This window comes from Odocoileus virginianus, chromosome 16, assembly GCF_023699985.2.
Source record: "Odocoileus virginianus isolate 20LAN1187 ecotype Illinois chromosome 16, Ovbor_1.2, whole genome shotgun sequence".
Taxonomy (NCBI): Eukaryota; Metazoa; Chordata; class Mammalia; order Artiodactyla; family Cervidae; genus Odocoileus; species Odocoileus virginianus.
This window is the reverse complement of record NC_069689.1, coordinates 2,196,826-2,221,731: the sequence shown is the minus strand read 5'-3', so window position 1 is coordinate 2,221,731 and position 24,906 is coordinate 2,196,826. Positions and strand designations below refer to the sequence as shown.

Below are 24,906 nucleotides of genomic sequence, written 5' to 3'. Positions count from 1 at the left end.
GGTGAGATCCTCAGTTTTCATGGAATAAAACCTAACTCCCTTGTTAAGATATTCAAAACTTTTCATGATTTCAACTCATCTTACCTTTTCATTCCCATCTCTCAGTGCATTTCCTTCAACTATCCCTTAATCATGTAAGACTGCATGCCCCAGATATGACTGGATTGACCTACCTCTAAACTTTGGCTCATGCTGTTCCTTCACCCTAGGAACAATCATGGAATACACAGAACATTGCACTGGTATCAAGAAACTTGGGTAAGAGTTCCAACCCTATCATGTGTCCTCTTTTGACTTCATTCTTGATAGGTAAAATAAGGACAAAGTACCAGTCTCAAGATTAAATAAGAATGCATTTCAGAGTTTTTTTTTATGAATTCTAAACTGTACACAAAATACTGACAAATTCTTCCAGATAATGACTCTGCAATTTTACAAACCCACAATTACTAATAGAATATCCTTTTTTCCACATACCTGCCACCACTGGACACACCAATTAAAAAAAAACAACAAAAAACTTCTGTCAATCCAGTAGATTAAAACAATTTTATTATGTTTAAAACTTGCATTTCCCTGATTATTAAATTGAACATCTTTCCCAAAGTTTATTAGGTATTTTCTTTTCTTTTAATTCCCTGATCATATTCTTTGCCCATTTTTCTATTTCCTCCTCCCTTTTTTTATACTATAAATATATTACTGTGCTGTTTTATCCATTTGAAATATTCTTTTAAGTATGGCACTTAGCTTCTTAATTTGTTTAAAGATTCTTTTGTCATAGAGAAGTTTTTATTTTGCTCTAAGTGAACCATCTATTTTTTAAAAATGGTTTTGATCTTGATAGCTGATTTTAAGGCCTTTCCTACCTCATGGTCACAAACACTTTTGCAAAGTATTTCTTCTGTTTATATTTTTATTACATTTAATTCTTATTTTTGTGAATGGTGTGAAAATTTTCATATATCTTTCTAAATGCACACTATTTATTGAATAGTCCATTCTTTATATACTGATTTAATGTATCACATTTATTCTACATTTAAATTGGGAGATATACAGATACCTGAGACAGATATGTGTCTATCTCAGAATCTTTATTCTGTTATTGATATAGTTGTCTTTCTCTATGCCAATACCACATTTCTGCATTTTACCGAATGCTTTTTGGGGGTGCTACTGAGACAACTGTGTAGTTTTCTCCTCTAATAACTAAGTTTACAGTGCTGACCCATCTTTTCATTCTTAGTGTAAGTACTAAGTAAACAGTTCAGCATTTTAATATCTTATTTATGATATTTTTTAGTCCTATATGTAGAAATAAGATAGACCTGTAGTTTTTCCTTCCTCTCACCACCTCCCCTGCCCCCTGACTTCTTGCTCTGTCTCTCTTTCTTTTTCCTGTGTCCTCCCTGTTTCGTTTGGGTATTAGTGTCACATGATCATCATGAAACCAATTGGGTAGGGTCCTATCTTTTTACACATCATGCAAGATTACATAGGAAGTCTTTAAAAGTTTCCTAGAACTCACCTGTAAAACTGGCCATTGTAGGGACACATCTTTAAATTTTTTTTCAATTCCTTTTCATAATTATTAGTTAACTCAAGGTTTTTACCATTTCAAGTGATAGTCATATTTCTGAAAAATTACTCACTGAATCTTGGCTTTCACATTTTATTAACACACGTTTATACAGAGTTCTTACCACTTTACAAATCTCTGTATCTTCAATTGTGCTTATTTTTTAATTTCTAATATTGATTAGTATCTTTTCTTTTCCAGACTTACGAAGGTTAATCTATGTTATCGATGTTTTAATCAATCAACAACATGCTGATTTCTGATTTCACCCTTATTAATCTGGACCTTTATCTTCTTTGAATTATTTTATCATTCTCTTTTAATATTTAAGTCAATTATTTAATTCATTAATTTAATTTAAGCAAATGACTTAAGCTTTATGGAATGAAACATGCATCCATAAAAAGTTTAGTAATACAAAAGTACAAAATAGTAAGCAACAAACCAACCAATATCCCATTACTCAGAAAGGAAAAGTGCTAACATTAATTGAATGTTATTCCACACATCTCTCTAAGCATTTATGGAGATGAATGGATGACTCTATGCTTCCCTATTTATCCTTTTTCTTTCCAATTTTATGGTCTTTCTTAAAACCAGTCTTAAACTGTTTTTAACTTCAAAAAGATTTAAAATTTACAGAAAACAAGCAAAATTCTGTAAAGCAATTATCCTTCAATAAAAAACAAATTAATTTTTAAAAAGGGGAAGATTCTAAAAAAAATTTTTTTTCTTTTTTAATAAATGTAATGTCATCTTGCATGTCTCTGAGAATATATTTATTTTAAAGTTCTGTTTTGCTCTATTAACTTTGATTCCTTCCATATTAGGTCTTCCATTTTATAGTTGGGAACCTTCTGTCATGGTACTAGTTTTCTTTAAATATTTTGTGATATTGAGTTGTGGGATCATCTTCATTTAGGCTTTAGAGATATCTTGTTAGTCTGTGACTGATGTGATTACAGAAGCATTTTTTTCAGGGGAAAGGCAAAATATTTTACTGGGTAGTGAACATGGATAGTTAAATATTTGGGGGGGCTGCCTATCCTTTCTGGATATTGACAACATGGGGGGTTCTGTTGGCTTTTTAAACATGCTTTATTTCTTTCTTTGCCTGTATTGGGCCTCAGATGTGACACACAGGATCTTCGCTGCGTCATGCTGGTTCTTTCACTGCAGGGCACAGACTGTAGTTGCGGTACACGTGCTGCAGAGCCAGTGGGTTTCAGTAGCTGTGGTGTGCTAGCTTAGCTGCTCCGCGGCATGTGGGGTCTTAGTTCCTGGACCAGGCATCAAAGCAGCATCCCCTGCACTGCAAGGCGGATTCTTAACCACTGGACCACCAGGGAAGTCCCTGCTTTGGCATTTAAAGCACCCACATTGTCGGGTTTTGCACCATGCCACCAAGGAGAATAAAGTTTGGGATAGGTAGATCCATATGTTTGCTTGTCCAGCAAGCCAGACATAACACAGCCTTATAATCACACATCTTTTACAGTATTCCACTTCCGTGTGTGTTTCCTCATCTGCATTCCCATTCCATTTTCAAGGTCTTTTCATGGGATTTTGCCAATTGTGCTTTTTGTTTTCCTTTCACAGTTGTGTTTGATCCGTACTGTGTATTTTTTGGAGGAGGAAGGAGGGAAAACTATTAGGAATAAAAAGCATCAAAGGGAGGCTTTAGCATGTCCTCAGTGTACCACTATGCACTGGAAGCTTCAAACAGATATGCTTTGGCACAGATAAATGGACAATATTGTACATACTTTTAAAGGAAAATGTTTTTTCCTGTATTTTCTCTTCTACTGAAGTACGGTCTTGTAAAAGTAAGCACATGGCATTATCCAGTGTTTTCTAATCCCTGATGAACATTATTAATCTGGGGGAGCTGTTCAAACATATTAAAATCTAACAACAGAAATGCCATTTTAACTGGGTTGGGGTAAGAACCATTGGTATGGTGGGAAAACTACAGACTTTAGGATTAGAATTATCACTTACTGTGATCTGTAACTTTAGGCAAGAAACAAATTTTTGAGCCTTAGTTTCCCATCTATAAATTGAATTTACAAGATTATGGTAAAGATTAGAGATAATGTAAGAAGAGAGACTAGCAACAAGCAAGACAAATAGCAAATGACTAATAAATGTATTTATGCTCTTCTAAATATATTTATAAGTAAGTAGACAAAACAACCCACGGCATTAGAAAAGAGAGCAAGTAAAATAGATATCCCTTCATATGCTAAAATCTTACAAATGATAAATTTAATACTAAAAGTCACAAAATTGTTCATAGGAGTTTATGATCATTTCCAGATATTCCAAACTAAGACTGTGGGATTTACTGAGTGTTCCTACCACATTTTATTGTACCTCTGGGCTCTTTTAATGTTCTTATTTCAATGCATTTCTTTTCAAAGGATAACTCTCTAAGCTATTACAAGGTTTCTGAGCCATTCTTCATTTCTACATTTCAATGTCTGAGAGTAAAAACAGCAGCTTATAATAGTGGCAACCTGGTTATATGTTTCTGTCTGTACTCATTTAAGTATTTTGTGAGAAACAGACAAGTACTTTGAAATTGCAGGCAATGAAAAACTAGAAAGCTGTGGCACCCACAAATTAAACCAACTTTAGTGTCTCTAATGCATGAAACAATCCATCCCAAATTACAGTGAGCAACTGGAGAAAAATCCATTTTCAGACATATTAGCCAAACACAGTGATGTCCATTTGCACATTTACAATGATCACAAGTAAATGTGCATATTTCTATCATTTGTATCATTCAGAAGCACAAGTATGCCACTTGGCATAATGTACCTACTTAATAAGTAATATTAACTGAATTCTTTAAAAAGTGTTAACCCCTGCCCAATTATAGCTATGATTATTCACATATCAACAATAAAGGAAAATTATTTTTTCCTCATTCTGTAAAATGTTTAAATGTCCAAAAGTTATTAATATTCACATGTATTACATAATAGGACTTAATTTCTCAAATCTTTACTGTAAAATTAGTCCCACATCAATCCTAATAGTCAACTTGACAATAACATCTTAAATTATCTGACACTGATTTTCAAAAACAAATTCTATGGCCAAGAAATATATGGAAAAGTGTTCAATGTCATTAGCCACCAGTGAAAAGCAAATTAAAATTTCAATAAAATACCATCACAAGCTCACTGGAATGGTGAAAGTGATAAAATGTAATAACACCAAATGCTGGAGAGAATGTAGAATAACTGGAACCCTAGTATCTTATTTTTGCTTAGTTGTGCCATGTAGGATCTTTAGTTGCATCATGTAAACTCTTAGTTGTGGCATGTGGGATCTAGTTCCATGACCAGGGATTGAACCTGGGCCCCCCTGCATTGGGGGTATGGAGTCTTAGGCACTGGACAACCAGGGAAGTCCTGGGAACTTTAATATCTTAACAGTGGGAGTGAAAGGCACAGTAAATGATACATAACTCACAGACAACAAGATCTTACTTATAGGTAGAAAATCCTGAAGAATAGACACATACACACAACTATGAGAACTAATAAAAGACTTTGGCAGTTTCAAGATACAAGATTTACACAAAAAAATCACTTGTATTTCTAACACTAAAAATGAGCATGAAAATGAGATCAAGAAGATAATTCCATTTACGATAGAATGAAAAAGAATAAAATAGGAAGAAAATCAAGGAAGTGCAAGAAAACTTTTTTTTGTGCACTAAAAACTACAAAACATTAATGAAAGAAATTTAATGAAAGAAATTAAAGGAAACCTAAATAAATAAAAAAGCATTCCATGTTCATGGACTGGAAAATTTAATATTGTTAAGATATCAGTATTCCCAAAGTTGATCTTGTGATTCAATGCAATCCCCATCAAAACCTGTTTCCCTTATTTAGAAATTGACAAGTTAATCATAAAATTCATATGGAATCTCAAGAGACCCTGAAGAACCAAGACACTCGGATGGAAAGAAATTGAAAGATTCACACTTCCCCAGTTCAAAACTTATTACAAAGCTACAGTAATCAACATAGTGTGGTACTGGCATAAGAACAGACAAATGGAACAGGATTGGGAGTTCAGAAATAAACCCATACATTGGTAGTCAACTGAGTTTTGACAAGTGTGCCAAGATCATTCAATGGGCTGAATAATAGTTTCTTTAACAAACAATGCTGGTAAAACTAATATCAAGATGTAAAAGAATGAAGTTGGACCCCTACCTCACATCATATACAGAAATTAACTCAAAATGGATCAACAATCTAAATGCAAGCACTAAAACTATAAAGCTTTTAGAAGAAAGCAGGGGAAAGTTTCATTACTTTGACAATGGATACTTAGATATGATACCAAAAAGTGTAAGAGATAAAAGAAAAAAATTTTAAATCTTTTGTGCATCAACACACTATCCAGAAAATGAAAAAAATTACAGAATGGGAGAAAATATTTATGAATCACATATCTAATAAAAGATTTGTATTTAGGATATATAAAGAACTCTCACCACACAACAGCAAAAAGAAAAGCAACTCAATTAAAAAATGAGCAAAGGACTTGAATACATTTCTCCAAAAATGATATAGAAATGGCCAACAAATAAACAAAAAGATACTCAGCATCATTAGTTATAAGTAAAATGCAAATCAAAACCATGAGATACCACTTCAATCCACTAGCATGGCCATAATCATAAAGACAAAAAAAAAAAAAAAAACAACAACAACCAAGAATTGGTGAGCATATGGATCTTGTAAATTTCTGACAGGAATATAAAATGGTACAGCTACTATGGAAAACAGTGTGGTGGTTCCTCAAAATTTAAACATAGAATTACCATCAGTTCAGTTCAGTTGCTCAGTCGTGTCTGACTCTTTGCGACCCCATGAATCACAGCACGCCAGGCCTCCCTGTCCATCACCAACTCCCAGAGTTTACTCAAACTCATGTCCAGCGAGTCGGTGATGGCATCCAACCATCTCATCCTCTGTCGTCCCCTTCTCCTCCTGCCCCCAATCCTTCCCAGCATCAGGGTCTTTCCCAGTGAGTCAACTCCTTGCATGAGGTGGCCAAAGTATTGGAGTTGCAGCTTCAAAATCAGTCCTTCCAATGAACACCCAGGACTGATCTCCTTTAGGATGGACTGGTTGGATCTCCTTGTATACTACCCAGTAATTCTACTGCTGGGTATATACCTCAAAGAATTGAAAAAAGGGACTCAAAGAAATATGAATGTTGTATTTGAATGTGAATGTTCATAGCAGCATTATGTTCAATAGCCAAAATGTAGAAGCAACGCAAGTGTCCATTAACAAATGAATAAACAAAACACAAGTGTCCATTGACGAATGAATAAACAAAACGCAGAATGAATAAGCAAAACAAAAATAAGTGCATGCTAAGTTGTTTCAGTCATGTTTGACTCTTTGCAACCCTATGGACTGTAGCCTACCAGACTTCTCTGTCCATAGGAATTCTCCAGGAAATAACACTGGAGTGGGTTGCCATTTCCTTCTCCAGGGGATCTTCCTGACCCAGGGATCGGACCTGAGTCTCTTATGTCTCCTGCATTGGCAGGTGGGTTCCTTACCACTAGCATCACCTGGGAAGCCCCAGAACATAATGTACAATGGAATATTATTCAGCCATAAAAATGAATGAAGCATTGATACATGCTACAAATGTAGATGAAATTCAAAAACATTATGCTAAGTAAAAGAAGTTCCATATAAAAGATCACATATTTTCTCCCGATCTGAGGGCTGTCTTTTCACCTTGCTTATAGTTTCCTTTGCTGTGCAAAAGCTTTTAAGTTTCATTAGGTCCCATTTGTTTATTTTTGCTTTTATTTCTAAAATTCTGGGATGTGGGTCATAGAGGATCCTGCTGTGATTTATGTTGGAGAGCGTTTTGCCTATGTTCTCCTCTAGGAGTTTTATAGTTTCTGGTCTTATATTTAGATCTTTAATTCATTTTGAGTTTATTTTTGTGTATGGTGTTAGAAAGTGTTCTAGTTTCATTCTTTTACAGGTGGTTGACCAGTTTTCCCAGCACCACTTGTTAAAGAGGTTATCTTTTTTCCATTGTATATCCTTGCCTCCTTTGTTGAAGATAAGGTGACCATAGGTTCGTGGATTTATCTCTGGGCTTTCTATTCTGTTCCATTGATCTATATTTCTGTCTTTGTGCCAGTACCATACTGTCTTGATGACTGTGGCTTTGTAGTAGAGTCTGAAGTCAGGCAGATTGATTCCTCCAGTTCCATTCTTCTTTCTCAGGATTACTTTGGCTATTCGAGGTTTTTTGTATTTCCATACAAATTGTGAAATTATTTGTTCTAGTTCTGTGAAAAATACCGTTGGTAGTTTGATAGGGATTGCATTGAATCTATAGACCATTACAGTATACTAACACACATATATGGACTTTAGAAAGATGGTAACGAGAACCCTATATGCAAAACAGAAAAAGAGACTCAGATGTATAGAACAGACTTGTGGACTCTGGGAGAAGGCGAGGGTGGGATGTTTCAAGAGAACAGCATTGAAACATGTATATTATCTAGGGTGAAACAGATCACCAGCCCAGGTTGGGTGCATGAGACAAGTGCTTGGGCCTGGTGTACTGGGAAGACCCAGAGGGATCGGGTGGAGAGGGAGGTGGGAGGTGGGACTGGGATGGGGAATACATGTAAATCCATGGCTAATTCATTTCAATGTATGACAAAAACTACTGTAATGATGTAAAGTAATTAGCCTCCAACTAATAAAAATAAATGGAAAAAAAAAAGATCACATATATTAGTGCATTCATGTGAAATATCAAGAATAATTAAAATCATACAGATAGAAAGCAGAATAGGAGTTGAAGGGGGCTGGGTGAAGAGGGGGAATAAAGAATGACTGCTTAATGGATAAGGGATTTCCTTTTGGGTTGATGAAAATGTTTTGAAACTTGACAGAGTGGTGGTTATACAACCTTGTGAATGTACTAAATGCTATTGAATTATGACTTTAAAATGGTTAATTTTATGTTATGTCAATTTTACCTCAGTAAAAATAAATATATGAATAAGAAAAAAATTTAAGACCATTTTGAGTCTTGCCTAAAGAAGACACACAGAGTAAAAACAAGATTTAGAAATTACAAGAAGAAATTGATTATAGTTGCATTACAAAAAATTATCTTTTATTTCACTTGGGGAAAATACAAGAGCAAATAACTTGAGGGATAAATAACTAGTAATCATATAAACATTGTTCTGTTTAGTTTTCTATATAATTACTCTTAACAGAACTTTTGGTTGGACATACACATTCTTCTTGCTCAAATTTTCCTTCATCAATGAGTCCTATCCTTACCAACATATTTAAAATTTTCATGAGCTGTCTACTACTTCCAATCTGACTATCATACTATACTTTTGTCCAAAAAACAGTGACACCTGCTTAAAACCTAATAACGTGTAATGCAACTTACTAATTAGGCTCATTGTTGATGTTTCTTTCCCTCTGCTAGAATATATGTTCCATGAAGATGGTCATTTTTGTCTGTTTTATTCCTGAATGGATTCTCAGTGCCTAGAACCATGCTCAGCACACTGTGAGTACTAAATAAATATTTGTTGAGAGAATGAAGTGAATTAGCAGGCCAGAGAAACTGAACGCCAAGTGTCTAGGGAGGGAGGGAGAAGAGGGAAAAGACAATAAAAATCATGTCATGCATTAGGTATCAGAACCTGTAGGCAAGTGCATGCTGTAGGAATAAAAACAGCAGATTGGTGGAACATATTAATAACTGAGGGTCCAGAGACTCATACTATTCAAAATGTTCATGATATTCAAAATTACCTGGCATATAAAGAACACCAGAGGAAAAGACAGCAACAGATGCCAGTGTCAAGATGACATAGATGGTAAAGTTACCGGACAAAGACATTTAATTACCCATTAAAAAATACTTGTGAAATACACACAATGGTAAAAACTCTTGAATCAAATGGAAAGTTAGAAAGTCGCAGAAAAGAGATAGAAGATATGAAGAAAAACTAAATGGAAATTTTGGGATTGAAAAAGACAACATTGTAAATGGAAAAATCAACTGGGAAGGCTCAATAGCCAATGATAAAGGAAAAAGTCAGTGAATTTGAGGATAGTTAATAAAAATTATACAATCTGAATGACAAATAAATGTGAGCTAACAAAAAAGAAAAAGAGGACAGCTTCAGAGACCAAAAATAACCAAAGGTCTATCATCAATGTTACTGGAGGCTCAGAAGGAAAGGAAAAAGAGCATGGTGCTACAGGGAACTCAGCCGAGTGCTCTGTGATAACCTAGAGGGGTGGGACGGGGTAGGAGGTGGTAGGAAGGCTCAGGAGGGAGGGGATATATGTGTACTTATGGCTGAATCACATTGTCATATGGCAATGTGAAACCAAAACAACATTGTAAAACAGTTATCCTCCATTTAAAAATGAAAAACAAAATTTTGAATTGTAAAAACAAAAAGAAGAAAAATAATATGGTGCTAAAAATACAGAAGAAATAATGTCTGAAAATTTCTCAAGTTTGGCAAAACATACAAAGCTACAGATTTAAAAAGCCCAGTGAACTTAGTAAAGGATAAGCACAAAGCTATCCAAACTCAGGATATCATAATCACACTTGATGAAAACTAAGAAACAAAAGGGGAAACTAGCTAAAGAAAAACAATACTTTTAGGGAATCAACTGGAATGACTTAAGATTTCTCACCAGAAACAGTGCAGAATAGTAACAGGAAGTAACACATTATTTTTAAAGCCTTGAAAGAACTGAACTATCAACTAAGGATTCTACATTCAACAAAAATGTTCTTCAGGTGTAAAGGTCAGATATAGATGCTTTAGATGAAGGAGAACAAGAGAAAAGGTTGCCAGCAGACATGCTATAAAATAATTGATTTTAATGTTATTCAGAGAGAAGCAATCAGTAGGAAGTTTGGAAGATCAGGAATAAAGGATGAGGAAGAGAAACTGTAAATATCTGGATAAACATAACAGACTATTCTTTCCTCTTGAATTCCTTATGTTTGACATCTGAAAGCAAAAAATTATATGGTCTGATAGAGTTTTCAATGCATGTAGTATAATATATAAGAAACATAACCTAAAGGGGGCAAAGATGAAGTCATTTTTACGGTGATAAGATTTCTACATTTTACTTGAAATAGTAAAATACTGATTCTTAGTAGATTGTACAAGGTTTGGTATGTACATTGCAATCCTTAGAGTGTCTACAAAGACATAGAGCAAAACACATAATAGATAAGTTAAACAGAATAACAGAAAATGTTCAAATTAGTCAGGAAAGAGAAAACAATATTAAAAAAAACAGAGAGAACAAACAGAAAATAAATAGTACACCTAAATTCAAATATGTCGATTAGGACTTCCCTAGCTACTCTTCAACAGTAGTGAAACAAGAACTTCCAGATGTACAAGATGGATTTAGAAAAGGCAGAGGAACCAGAGATCAAATTGCCAATATCCATTGGATCACAGAAAAAGCAAGAGAATTCCCGAAAAACATCTAATTCTGCTCCACTGACTATGCTAAAGCCTTTGACTGTGTGGATCACAATAAACTGGAAAATTCTGAAAGATCGGAATATCAAACTACCTTATCCGCCTCCTGAGAAATCTGTATGCAGGTTAAGAAGAAACAGAACTGGACATGGAAAAATGGACTGGTTCAAAACTGGAAAAGGAGTACGTCAAGGCTGTGTATTGCCACCCTGCTTATTTAACTTATACACAGAGTAAGTACATCATGCAAAATGCCAGGCTGGATGAAGCACAAGCTGGAATCAAGATTGCTGGGAGGAATATTAATAACCCCAGATATGCAGATAGACATCACCATTATGGCAGAAAGAGAAGAGGAACTCTGGAGCCTCTTGATGAAGGTGAAAGAGGTAAGTTAAAAAGTTGGCTTAGAACTTAACATTCAAGAAACAAAGATCATGGCATCCAGTCCTGTCACTTCAAGGCAAATAGATTGGGAAATAATGGAAACAGTGACAGACTTTATTTTCTTGGGCTCCAAAATCACTGCAGATGGTGACTGTAACCACGAAATTAAAAGATGCTTGCTCCTTGGAAGAAAAGCTTTGACACACCTAGATAGCGTATTAAAAAGCAGAGATATCACTTTGCTGACAAAGGTCCATCTAGTCAAAGCTATGGTTTTTCCACTAGTCATGTGTAGATGTGAAAGTTGGACCATAAAGGAGGCTGAGAGACCACGAATTAATGCTTTTGAAGTGTGGTGCTGGAGAAGACTCTTGAGAGTTCCTTGGACTGCAAGGAGATCAAACCAGTCAATCCTAAAGGAAATCAACCGTGAACGTTCATTGGAAAGACTGATGCTGAAGTTGAAATGCCAATACTTTGTCCACCTGATAGGAAGAGCCAACTCAATGGAAAAGACCCTGATGCTGGGAAAGATTAGGGCAGGAGGAAAAGGGGGCGACAGAGGAAAGATGGTTGGATGACATCACAAACTCAGTGGACATGAATTTGAGCAAACTCTGGGAGATAGTGAAGGACAGGGAAGCCTGGCATGCTTGCAGTCCATGGGGTCACAAAGAGTTGGACACGAGTGACTGAACAATAACAAGAGCGACAAGAAGGACTTTCCTGGTGGTACAGTGAATAAAAATCCACCTGCCAATGCAGGGAACACAGGTTTGATTCCTAGTTGGGGAAGATTCCATATGGTGTGGAGCAATCACCACAACTACTGAGCCTGTGCTCTGCAACAAGAGAAGCTGCCACAGTTAAGACCACGCACAGCAACTAGACAGGAGTCCCCACTCACTGCAACTAGAGAAAGAGCATAAACAGTAACCAAGACTCAGGGCAGCCAAAAACAAATAAATAAAATGAAAGTATGTCAATTACATTAAATGCAAATAGTATACACATTAAAGAGATGATCAGAATGGATCTGGAAAATCATGACTCAATTATTTGGTATTTACAAGAAACACACTTCAAATATAATTATATAGGTGGATTAAACTTTTATTTTTTTTAAAGATAGACAGACATGAAGCCACTAATAAACACAAAGCTGGAGTGGTTATATTATCAAATTAGACTTCAAGGTAAAGAAAATTAACAGGAATGAAGAGTAACCTTATATACTAAAAAACGTTAATTCTCCAAGAAGGCATAGCAATTTAAAATGTATATGCACCTAACAAGAGAGATTCAAAATGCATGAAGCAAAAACTGACAGACCTGAAAGGAGAAACAAACAGATAAATTACAATTACATTTGGTAATCTCAGCATTTCTCTCTCAGTAAACAACAGTGAACAAACAGCAATGACACAGAAGAGCTAAACAAGGCCATCAACCAATTGAATCTAACTGACATTTATAGATATTTATCCAACAAAGGCAGCACATACATTCTGTTCAATTTTATATGAAACATTTACCAAGGTATACCATATCCTAGGTCATGAAAGAAATCTTAAGAAATTTAAAAGAATAGAAATCAAGAATGTTCCCTGCCCATAAAAAATAGAAATTAAAAACAGAAGGATAATAGGAAAATATCCAAATACCTAGAAACTGTCTAAACAATCTATGATTCAAAGAGGAATATTCAGAGGAAATTAGAAAATATTTTGGGGGATACTTCTCTGGTGATCCAGAAGTTAAGATTCTATGTTTTCACTGTAGGGGATGTGGGTTCAACCCCTGGTCGGGGAACTAAGATCCCACAGCATGCTGTACACAATGCAGCCAATATGTGTGTGTGTTTACATATATACATATACACACACACACACATACAGAGAGAGAGCGAGACTAATACACTCCTAATTAAATATTTACAAATATCTTTTCTCTGTAAATTTTACAGGTGTATACATACATATTTTAAAAAGTTTTGATATATATTGCTAAAATGCCCTCAGAAAGATCTTTACATTTTGACTTACAACTTACTTCCTCTGAAAATCTTTCCCTGATTAGCCCTTTCCCACTGCTCCATCTGTGCAACTATTTGGCTTCATTAAATTACTATTATATTTATTGGACCATATAAGCAATTACTGTTTTAATAAGACATTAGGCCTCTGGGCTATCTGCTTACAGAAGCACATGATATCTTAGAGGAAATCTAAGTGAGGAAATAATAAACTTATGGGCTATTAAATGGGTAGCAAAATTGACATAAAAAGATGAGTTATTAGAATTAACTGGGTAACACCCCATTTTGCATGAATGAAGCATATTCTAATCATTTTTAGATTTTCCTATTGTTTTGGTTTGTGTGTCTCATAAGAGGCAGTGGCTTCCGGTACAGTTTGCATTGTCTGTATTATCTTTGGAATTATTTTAAAAAAAAGTTCAAGCTCTGAAAATTGTATCAAATTCTCTGTATCTTCAATATTCATATATGCCCTCTCTAGATTTCTATCATGCCTCCCTTATAAGGCATGAGATTGAAGGCTAACTGATGTCATATGACAGAAAAGTGTAGTAATTCAGAAACACTGGCTGTTGTGTTTTATTCCACTTGTGAAATGAAATCACATACATTAAAATAAGAATAAAGTCTCAAATTACGCATTTTTGGCATCTGACATTACTCACAAACAATTAGCTAGCACTAATTAGGTCCAATATTGTGAATGTTTTATTAAGAAAAAATTAATTAGCTCTGTTAATTATGAATGTCACAGGAAAATCCAGCCTCAAGCACTCTGATTGTTACTATTTGTTTTTAGGAATCATTTGCTGAGAATTGCTTCCCTTAGTTTTATTTCTATGCCTTAATTATACGATCTTAAAACATGGCAGCCCCTTGTATTATACATTTCCTGCAAATATTAAGCAAATATGCTAAAGCAGGAGCATATTTTACATAACCACACATGTCAGACTAAATGGGAGCCAAGAAAAAGAATGAATGCAACTCATATCTGATTTATATTTGGCAAATACAGAGATATCATAAGCTACTGGTTTAAATGCCTACATGGTATTTCCATGGCAACTGCATAAACATTTTCCCCATAACACACAGCAAACTTCATTCTTTATATCCCATTATTTATTTTTTCCACTCTCAGGGGAAAGCCTAATTTATTCCCTAGGAAAAATCAATCAATGATTTTCTTAATCAGTGGCATTTGAAGAGTAGGCGGCACAGTTCTTTTTATGGAAAAGCAATTTCCACCAACGCTCTTGTTATGTGACAGAGACTAGGGGAGAATAAAAGTACTACTTGCTTTCAGGAAAGTGTGAGTACAAGTTGCAATCTTCAAAGAGAAATGAGAATGTGCATTAGAATATCCACAAAAGGTTGGCCAAAGTGATCACATGCAACTCCAACTTCCCTTTTGTCTGTGAGTGGAGTATCATAGAGATTCCTTTATGTAAAAAAGAAAAAAAAAAGCGTTCTTTCATTTCTACAGAGTTTTGGCAGTCTTTAAAAAATTCCTTTGCTGCTTTCCTTGTGTGATAGACATTGTACAGAACTAGAGGCAAGAGACTACCCACTTAAAAGTGATCAAATAACAGTTCAAAGGAAGAATAAAGGGAAACCACATCAGGTTCCTTCACTTTGTCTATTCTTTCAGCCTGAGGTAATTATCATGATTCAAATTGCACCGGATAGAAGATATCCCTTATTGGATTTTAGCTATCAAATGAACAATTTCCCAAAGTGCTCAAAAGGACAGTGGATCAACTAACATTCTTCAGTGTACTCAGCGCTCAGTGGGTTAGCAGAGGAAGCCCTTTCAGGATGAGTTTACATATTAGCCAGTCCCTTCCCCTGAGCTTGCCTGGCACCACTATGATAGCACTTATCATGTTCTGTTATTGTTTATATATGAGTCCCTCAGAGGGTCTTTATAACACCCCTCCAATCTAACACAGTTAGATTGCTCTGTGAATAGTAGCATGCTTAATAAGCTAATGGGTTAAATGAATATTTAGCTATAGCATATACACATTTCCTACAATACATAATGTTTCTCACTCAAAAGATTAAACTGTCTTCCAATTATTCCTTCTACCATTTTGATGTTTCTATTTCCATGGGAGTTTCATTATTTCATTTCTATACAGTGAATCTCTTACCATCTCCTCTCTTTCAATTATCTTCAAGGCCTATGTTAAGTTATGAGGCAAGGGCTCTGGGGATTTTTTTTGGCTTTGCTTCTACTGTTCCAGTATCATTTGTTGGAAAGATTAATCTTTCTTCACTGGACTGATTCTGCACCTTGTAAAAAATCAATTGATCACACACACACACACAAAGCATCTGCATCTTGTTTCCTTTTAAACATTCCCCATGTGAAACTCACCTGTACTCTAGCACTAGTTATACAATGGCTCATTATTTAACATCAGAGAGTTCTAAAGTACCAGAATGTTTCATGTTTTCCTTCCTATATATGTCAAACCAACAGAAGGAAACAAAAGCTGGGCCTGACTCCAAGAAGAATGAGTTTCTTAGGGAATGAGTGTTTCCTTTCATTTCTACAATTTGGTATTTTTAGATGAGCTCTCCTGTGACCATGTGCTAGAATTGTTAATCTTCAAAATGTACAAGCTGGAATGATAAAAACCAATCCCACCCCTGCCGCCCCCTTATTCTGTGGCTACTGCATGAGGACCGTTAATTCAGAATTAAAACACCAGTAAGGTTAGGAATAACTGGCTTGCCTAGTACAAGCATTTGTGCAGATTTCTAGTTTCTCACCCTTATGAGAAGGTGAGTAACAGAAACAAGGAGACGCTTTGTATTTATCACATTCTTCAATTGCCACGTATGTTTAGTGGTATTCTAGCTAATTATCATTAACTTAAAACATTTACTGCTAATTATACTTGGTACAAAGAAGCAATGGGTAAAATTTCTGTGTTCTCAACACCCACAGCAATCCTTTCTTTCACAATAAGATTTCTATCTCTTCCTCTATCATCCCTTATGCCACGGCCAGGTCCTTGGTGAAAGGACTTCTAAGCTCTTTTAGAAGTTCAGATAAACATCCTCTTTCTGGATCGTCTTGTCATGACATTTTCAGAGGCTAACTCTTCCCATACATCACGACTGACTTCTTACTACCTAGTATTGTTGTCTTGCCAGCAATACATTTGTGAAGGGAGACTTTCTACCACATGGTATAGTCATTTCTTGGTCATCTGACTCTACTACAGAGTATTTCTGCTACAGTGATCTCAGTAGTAAAGAATTAAAAGAGCTAATGTGAGAGATATAAGCCCACAGAAATAACTGTTTTCCCAACAAAAGTCTTTAAAAATACATTTGAAAACCTACAGAATGAAAGAATTACATTCTTCCAAAACACAATGCAGAATTAACAAGACAGTGGTATTTTAGGTATCAAGAAGAGAACACAGGAGGACAAAGTCATAACACAACAGCAAATCCCCACTATTTCTGTTTTTTTAAGTGAAAGGTTTATTTAAAGAAACACACTCCATAGACAGAGTGTAGGCCATCTTCGAAGACAGGAGAGGCATGAGAAATCTCTACTATTGACTATAGTATGTTGCCTACTCACCTGTGCTATGTTTTGAGTTCATATGAAAAAATGAATTTAAATGAATATCACATATCATGAAAGATGGGAAAAATATATCTAGTATATCATTATTTACATTTTATGTTGTTAATGGGTACATACATAAGAATATATATTCACCAACCTCACAGCATTTTCTCCAGAAAAGGATGACAAGAATGAATTGGAGAAAGATACAAAGAGAATTTCCATTGTTCCTAAATTGTTTTATTTCTTTAAAAAAAATGGGAAAATGATAGGATTCAATTAATTCTTGGTGGTAAGATAATAATGTTTTTAATATTATGCTGAATTTTTCTGAAGTATTAGAATTTTTAATAAAAAATTTTAAGAGCAATAGAAATATACTTAATTACATTTTAGCTTGAAAGTAAAGCAGATTTCTAAACAAAGAAAACATAAGGAAGAACCTTCTTTTGTGGAATAGAGAAGTATCTGACAAAATGCATTTTGAACTACATAGTTTGAAAGAATATTTCAAGTGATTACTGTAATTTCTGAGAAATACTGGATAAATAGATTTGCCTTTAAGAGCTTCCATTTAATTTTATGTAAAGTAAGGATGTCAAAATAAAATATCTTGGATAACCTCTCCAACTTTAAAAGTCTATGTCTTTTTTTCTTCTAAAGGAGGTAAGTATATCTCTGCACATGTTATTCCTTTCACCTAGAACAGGAATACTCTTTTCTTCTAGCTTGTTCCCTGGCAGTAAAATCCTATTAACCAGTAACATTCAGCAGTAGGATTCATCTGTGCTTTGGGAAGTCTTTCCTCACCCTTCCCAAACAGAAAAAGTACTGTCACAGCTCTGTCCTCATATTCCCATTAATCTCTTGAACACTGCTATTTACATGTTTGTCTGCTCTGTTAGAGAAACAGATGCCGGCACCTGCATCTACTCTTCTTTGAATCCCATGTACCCTCCATAGTGACATGTTTATAGCCAAGAGAGAGATAATATACACAAATCACTTAAACTTAATGTTAGCACAAAGTAAATTAAAATTTTTTATCTATTGCAAATGTTATTTTCCCCAAGTAAATGTGTGATGAATGAATGAAGTCAGTACGTAAAATGGCATGAAGTTATTCCATTAGTCAGATATGTTGATCATCCCACTGTAAGGTAGGGGTATAACCCAGATGATAGCTTAGTATTCTTTCCAAAAGAATCCACAGGATCATTTCGAATTTTATGTCCTTTAGTTTAGAAAGCAAGGATAACATAACTTTTCTGGTTCTTCTTTTATTTTTCCTCATATTATTGGAAGCTTGGATCAACAGCTTTTTACCAAACACATGAAACACTCTTCAGAAGCAAAATCTCAGAAACAAGATACACTAAACCTTGGACTGAAAACTGTTACAAAAAGGGGAACATTTTATCATATACATGTTTGGATAATATGCACTTAGCTGTAACAGTTGATTCAACCCTTGTTCTCAAATACAGCTGTTTATAGTTCCTATGGTGGAAGAGGGATAGTATGATAACATGGAGGGGAGAGAGAACTTGGTAAAAAATAGCCAGCAATCCCTCCCATGAACCCAAGGAAGCAGGAGGGTAGATCTCAGCATCCCTAGTACTTTCTTGGATCAATCTCCTTAGATGTGGCTCATGAAACAGTTGTTAACTAGGAGATTCTTTGAATCAATGGGATTGTCTTGGGAGTCCACCAGCCAGCCATAAGACCTAGAAATGCCCTTGGCAATATTAAAACCAAAGCAGACAACTGCCACCAGATGGGATGGGGAGGTTGGGGGTGGGGGTAGATTTGGAGCTCAAAGCTGCACCCTCAGAGCTTCTAACCAGGTTCTAGCGTAGCTTATCCTAGTCATTTCATTAATCCACAAGTAGCATGACATTGCATTTTACAGGACTGAATTTTCTGGACCATACTTATTAATTAAAATAGGGTTATTTTTTTAAACTTTTTATTTTGAAATAGAAGAGTTACCGGAAGTTGCAAAGATATACAGAGAAGCCCTATTTACCCTTGAAAGTTTGCCCCAATAGTCACATCTTGTATAAATATAATACAATATCAAAACCAGGAAACTGACATGGGTACAATGTATGTGTATTCAGTGTCATTTCATGACACATGTAGATTACTCTAGCTATCACCACAATTAAGATACAAACTATTCCATCACTGTGAAGATATCCCTTGGTGCTCTTTATAGTCACACCCACCCACCTACCACTCAACCTTCGCAAATCCCTGGCAACAACTGTTTGTTCTCCATCATCATAATTGTGTCATTTTGAGAATGTCATATAAATGGAATCAAACATTATGTGGCCTTATGTCCTTGAGATCCATCCAAGCTGTGATATATATCAGTAGATCATTCGTTTTTATTGCTGATATTGTACTCCACAGTATGGATGTACCACAATTTGTTTAGCCATTTACCTATCGTAGAACATGTTGGTTGGTACAGTCCATGGCTATCACAGACAAAGCTGGTACGAACAATAATGTACATGTTTTTGTGTGAACCTAAGTTCTCATTTTACTGGGTTTAGTGCCCAACAGTGGGATTGCTGGGTCATATGGTAAGTGTACATTTAATTTTAAAAGAAACAATCAAATTATTTTCCAGTGTCTGTTCCATTTTATGTTCCTACCAGCAATATATGAAAGATCTAGTTTCTTTGTATCCTCATCAGTATTAGGCATTGTTATTATTTTTTATTTTGGCTATTCTAACAAGTATACAGTGATAACTCATCATGGCATTAATTTTCATTCCCCTAATAGCAAGTGATATTGAATATCTTTTCAAAAATGCACTTCTTTGTCAATGCTATTAAGTGTATATCCTCTTTGGTTAAGTAGTTCTTCATGTCTTTTGCCCATTTTTGAATTAATTGTTTTAACTGTTGAGTTTTGAGGGTCCTTAAGTATTCTACATATGACTCTTTTGTCTTCTCATCCTTTTAACGAGGTCTTCTACAGAGTGAGAGTTTTTACATTTTGATCAAGTCTGACTTTTCCATTTTTCTTTCTTTTATGGTTGTGCTTTGCTGTCCTAACTATTCTTCACTAACCTCCAGACCCTGAAGGTTTGCTCACAGGGAGCCCATCCGGGTGCTCTGTGATGACCTAGAGGTGTGAGATGGAGGAGGAGGGGGGTAAACTCAAGAGGGAGGTGATATATGCATAATTATAGCTCATTCATGTTGTTGTATGGCAGAAACCAACACAACATTGTAAAGCAATTTTCCCCCAATTAAAAACAAACAAAAAAAGATTTTCTCCTACATAAACTTCTAAAAAGTTTTCTAGTTTTACATTTAAATCTATGATTCACTTTTAAGTTTTGTATAAGGTGAGAATTTAGGCTGAGAATTTAGGTGAGAATTAGGCTTTTTTTTTTTTCTATAAATATTCAATTGTGCTCCATTGCTCAGTCATGTCCCACTCTTTGCAGCCCCATGGACTGTAGCCCACAAGGCTCCTCTGCCTATGGGATTTTCCAGGCAAGAATACTGGAGTGGGGTGCCATTGCCTACTAAAGGAGATCTTTCTGACCCAGGGATGAACCCACCTCTCTTGTGTCTCCTGTATAAGACAGGAGGATTCTTTACCACTAGTGACATGTTGCTCCTGCACTATTTGATAAAAAGACAGTCCATTCTCCATTGAATTGCTTTTACACTTTCATTAAAAAAAAAAAAAAAAATCAGCAGGCTATACTTGTGTGGGGATATTTCTGGGTTATCTATTCTGTTACTGATTTATGTGTCTATCCTACTGCTAATACCAATCTTGAGTACTGTGGCCTTATAAGTTTTGCAAGCGGGTAGAGTGGTTCCTTCCATTTCCTTCTTTTTCAAAGCTGTTCAAATTTCTTTGCCTTTCCACATAAATTTAAAAAATTTTGCCAGGATTTTAGGAGTTGATTTAAGCCTATACATCAATTTAGGGAGAACTGATATCTTTAATATGTTGAGTCTTGATAAGTTTTATCCTCTTAAACCTTGATAATAGGTTAATGTACTTAGTGAAAGTGCTCAGTCCTGTCTGACTCTTTGCAACCCCATGGACTATACAGTCCATGGAATTCTCCAGGCCAGAATACTGGAGTGGGTAAGAATACTTAAGGACACTCAGAACTCAACAGTTAAAACAATCAATTCAAAAATGGGCAAAAGACATGAAAAACTATTTCACCTTTCCCTTCTCCGGGGGATCATCTCAACCCAGGGACTGAACCCAGGTCTCCTGCATTGCGGGCAGATTTTTTACCAGCTGAGCCACAAGGGAAGCCCTAGAATACTGGAGTGGGTAGCCTATCCCTTCTCCAGCGGATCTTCCCATCCCAGGAATTGAACTGAGATCTCCTGCATTGCAGATGGATTCTTTATCAACTGAGTTATCAGGGAAGTTTTCTACAATTAGAATAAGAACTACCTATTTGAAAAAGACTATATATGAATTTAACAGAAAATGTATGCCATTACTATATTGAAACAGATAACCAACAAGGATGTACTATAGCACAGGAAACTCTGATCAATATTCTCTAATAACATAAATGGGAAAATAACCTGAAAAAGAATAGATAGATGTATACGTTAACTGAATCACTTTGCTGTACACCTGAAACTATACTGTTAACAAACTATGCTCCAATGTAAAATAAAAATTCAAGATGAACTCGTCTCCAAATTCACTACTATTTTTGTTTTTAGTAACAGTATCAGAGACTGAAAAACAACGAAGAATTTTCTTAGGATAAAGAGAAAGGCAGATAAGACTTTAAGGGAGGACAGCTGAGTAAACAGGTCAGTTTTGCATTTTTTCCTCACCTGTGTTTCCCTTCTATGTCCTCTGTCTCTATCTCAGATAAATGTGGGTCTAATGATATCACCTTCAAGTATCTTTTCTATTAAATAATAACTACTACTTCAAGAACATAGTCAGAACAATGAGAAATTACCAACAGAATAAATTGATGTTGCAAAAGAAAAATAGTATCTTACGGGAACATAATTTCACAAAACTGAAATGAGAATGCTGCTAATAATAAGACCTCTCCTTATCTGCTACTGGGTAAATAAAAATTTAACAAGTTGAAGTTTTGAGGTATTGAATGCTTATAAACTAGAATACACTCCTGGTTAAGAGTTCAGGTTATGGAGCTGATTCTACCTTGGACTAGCAACTTGATGCAAGGCAATTTAAATAATTTCCTTGAGAATGTGTTTCCTCATATGTAAGATGGAGATATTTAATAATATGACCTATGTCAAATAGAGTGGTGAAGCCTCAGATAATGCATATTAAACACTAATTCCAATGCTTCACGTATGGTAATCACTCAGTACACATTAATTACTTTTACGTTAAATTCCTATTTGTCTGGGCAAATTATACCTAGGCTTCCCTCCATAAGGACAGTTTTCCTAAATGGAGCCTATTAAGATTTATGAGTTTAAGATTCTTTATAGATACATTATTTGCAGTGGTCTCACCATTTGCAAGAATATACTCTATTCCCAAGAATCATAATTTTAAGCTAATGGACTTAGATAAAACTGGGTGTTCAATTCAACTTTAACATAGCTAGAACATTATCTTTTAAGTTTTAGCCTATTCAGGGTGGCCATGATAGTTTGTACAGTTAGAAATGTGAATTTCTAATTTAGAAATTCTGTCAGTTGCACAGTCAGAAGCCTGATTCCATTCCCTCATCAAAAGCCACAGTTGATTTGGGATTCTGGATGCATTCAGCTTAGATGGGACCAGAAAAAATAAGCAATATGTAATTCAGGTAGTCTCGTGCATGTGAATTACATGACTTCTGAACTGGACTTGATGGGAGAATGAAGGCAATATTTTTATTTTGTAGAGAGGTCAAGTTCTAATTTAATTTGATCCTTGTTAATCTTATGACACTAAAAAACAAATTTGGTAGTGAATAAAGTGGAAATTAATGATTAGAAAAAGCCACTCTCTGTGGATTTCAATGATCCTATCCATGGTTACCAAAAATCACTGTGAAAGGGAAAGTGTCAGTCGCTCAGTCGTGTCCGACTCTTTGCAACCCCATGGACTATACCCCAGCAGGCTCCTCTGTCCATGGAATTCTCCACGCATGAATACTGGAGTGGGTTGCCATTTCCTTCTCCAGGGGATCTTCCCCACCCAGGGATCGAACATGGGTCTCCTGGATTATAGGCAGATTCATGACCATCTGAGCCACCAGGGAAGCCCTCCAAATCACTGAAAGATGAATTTAAATGGAAATAAATGTTTGGTAAGGAGTGGTAAATGTATCACGATAAAAACTTTGACAATATTGTTTGTTTTGGGTTCATTAATGAAGCTGTGGTTATACAAGGTTATAGAATCAGATACAATCAAATGGATAAAGAAAACTTAGATCATTAGTGGAGAAGACATGGAAGTTTGCTGACTTTCTTTCTTCTTTTAGCTGTATCACGTGGCTTGTGGGATCTTGGGTCCTTGACCAGGGATAGAACCCAGGCCCAAGGCAGTTAAAGTGCTGAATCCTAAGCACTGAACCTCCAGGGAATTCCCCAGTGACTTTCTATGTACTATTTGCCTGTATAACTGAATATTCAGCACTTAAGTTTTTGCTATGTTTCAAAAGTTACTTTCTTCAACTTTGTATAATTTTTTAATAGTTGTGGACTAGAAAGAATTTGCTCAATATTTTTAAAATGCTAAATGCTGGGAGGTAGTGACAAGCATACAGAAATTCCTAACAATGCCATAAGTAGAAGCTTAACCAATAATTGGATAATTAAAAAGAAAAAAATCAATGTTAAGGTATTTCCTATCCACGTTAATGTTAGCACAGGGAACATTCCTTACATACTACTTATCCTGGGTTACACTTACCAATTTAAATCATTTTCCTGAAATAATAGGTCCTACATTCCTTAGAATCATTAGGATTAGTCATTGATTAGGGCTGTATTTGATTTTTCACATGTTCTGATTTCACAGCAAGGACCTAGTTTTACTCAATTTCATTCATTCACTACCAAGACACAATGACTCAAGCAAACAAAGTTATCCCCCAAAACCAAATTAATAGACTTTTCCAATGAATAAAATTTCTAATTGTTCACTAGGATGCCATTAAAAGTTGCAAACATTTGAGTTTTTACAAAACATGTGTTGAAACAATTTTGACCTAAGATCAAGGAGATTTGAGAAGACTGACAAAGAATTTTAAGTCTTTCTGTAATTGCTTTCCATTCTACTTAAAATGTAACAATCACTGTGACTTCACAATAAGAAATAATTCTATAATTTTTTCAAACTTCTCTCTCCTTTTCCATTTTGGATCCTTGTGTCTTTTTTTCTTTTTTAATGACAGAACACTTAAAACCTGGTGTCTTTTATAACCCTAAATTCCTGAGAAGGAAGGGGAGAGGATAAAATAAAGATTAAATTAAAATAAGATGCCAGATATGAAAGGAAAAAGATCAAGAGACCAGATGTCACATAAGGAAACTAAAAAAAAAATACTAAATAAAGTTCAGAAAGTAAGATTATAAAACACTTTTACATGTGATAGAATACTACAGTTTATGTTGCCTGAGTTGTTTTTATGAAAGGAAAAATATCTGGCAAAGGACAGACCTGTAAGTATACTAATACTATGCCATATTCTTACTCAAATAAGGCTTATCTGT

The 24,906-nt window shown here is 35.2% G+C and overlaps 1 protein-coding gene across 17 annotated transcripts in view; it reads right to left on the bottom strand.

The window, feature by feature from the left end:
* Window positions 1-24,906, bottom strand: part of PEAK1 (pseudopodium enriched atypical kinase 1) — a 309,415-nt gene that overhangs the window by 121,667 nt on the left and 162,842 nt on the right. The window contains exon 6 of one of the 17 annotated variants that reach the window (XR_011491673.1): window positions 12,645-12,884. The exons of 13 other annotated variants lie outside the window; for them this stretch is intronic. The gene's annotated coding sequence lies outside the window, so the exon portion shown is untranslated. Of the gene's footprint in view, window positions 1-12,644; window positions 12,885-13,902; window positions 15,035-15,687; window positions 23,462-23,537; window positions 24,626-24,906 lie in introns of those variants that run through there. 3 more of the 17 variants (XR_011491676.1, XR_011491674.1, XR_011491675.1) reach the window with 3 other exon arrangements.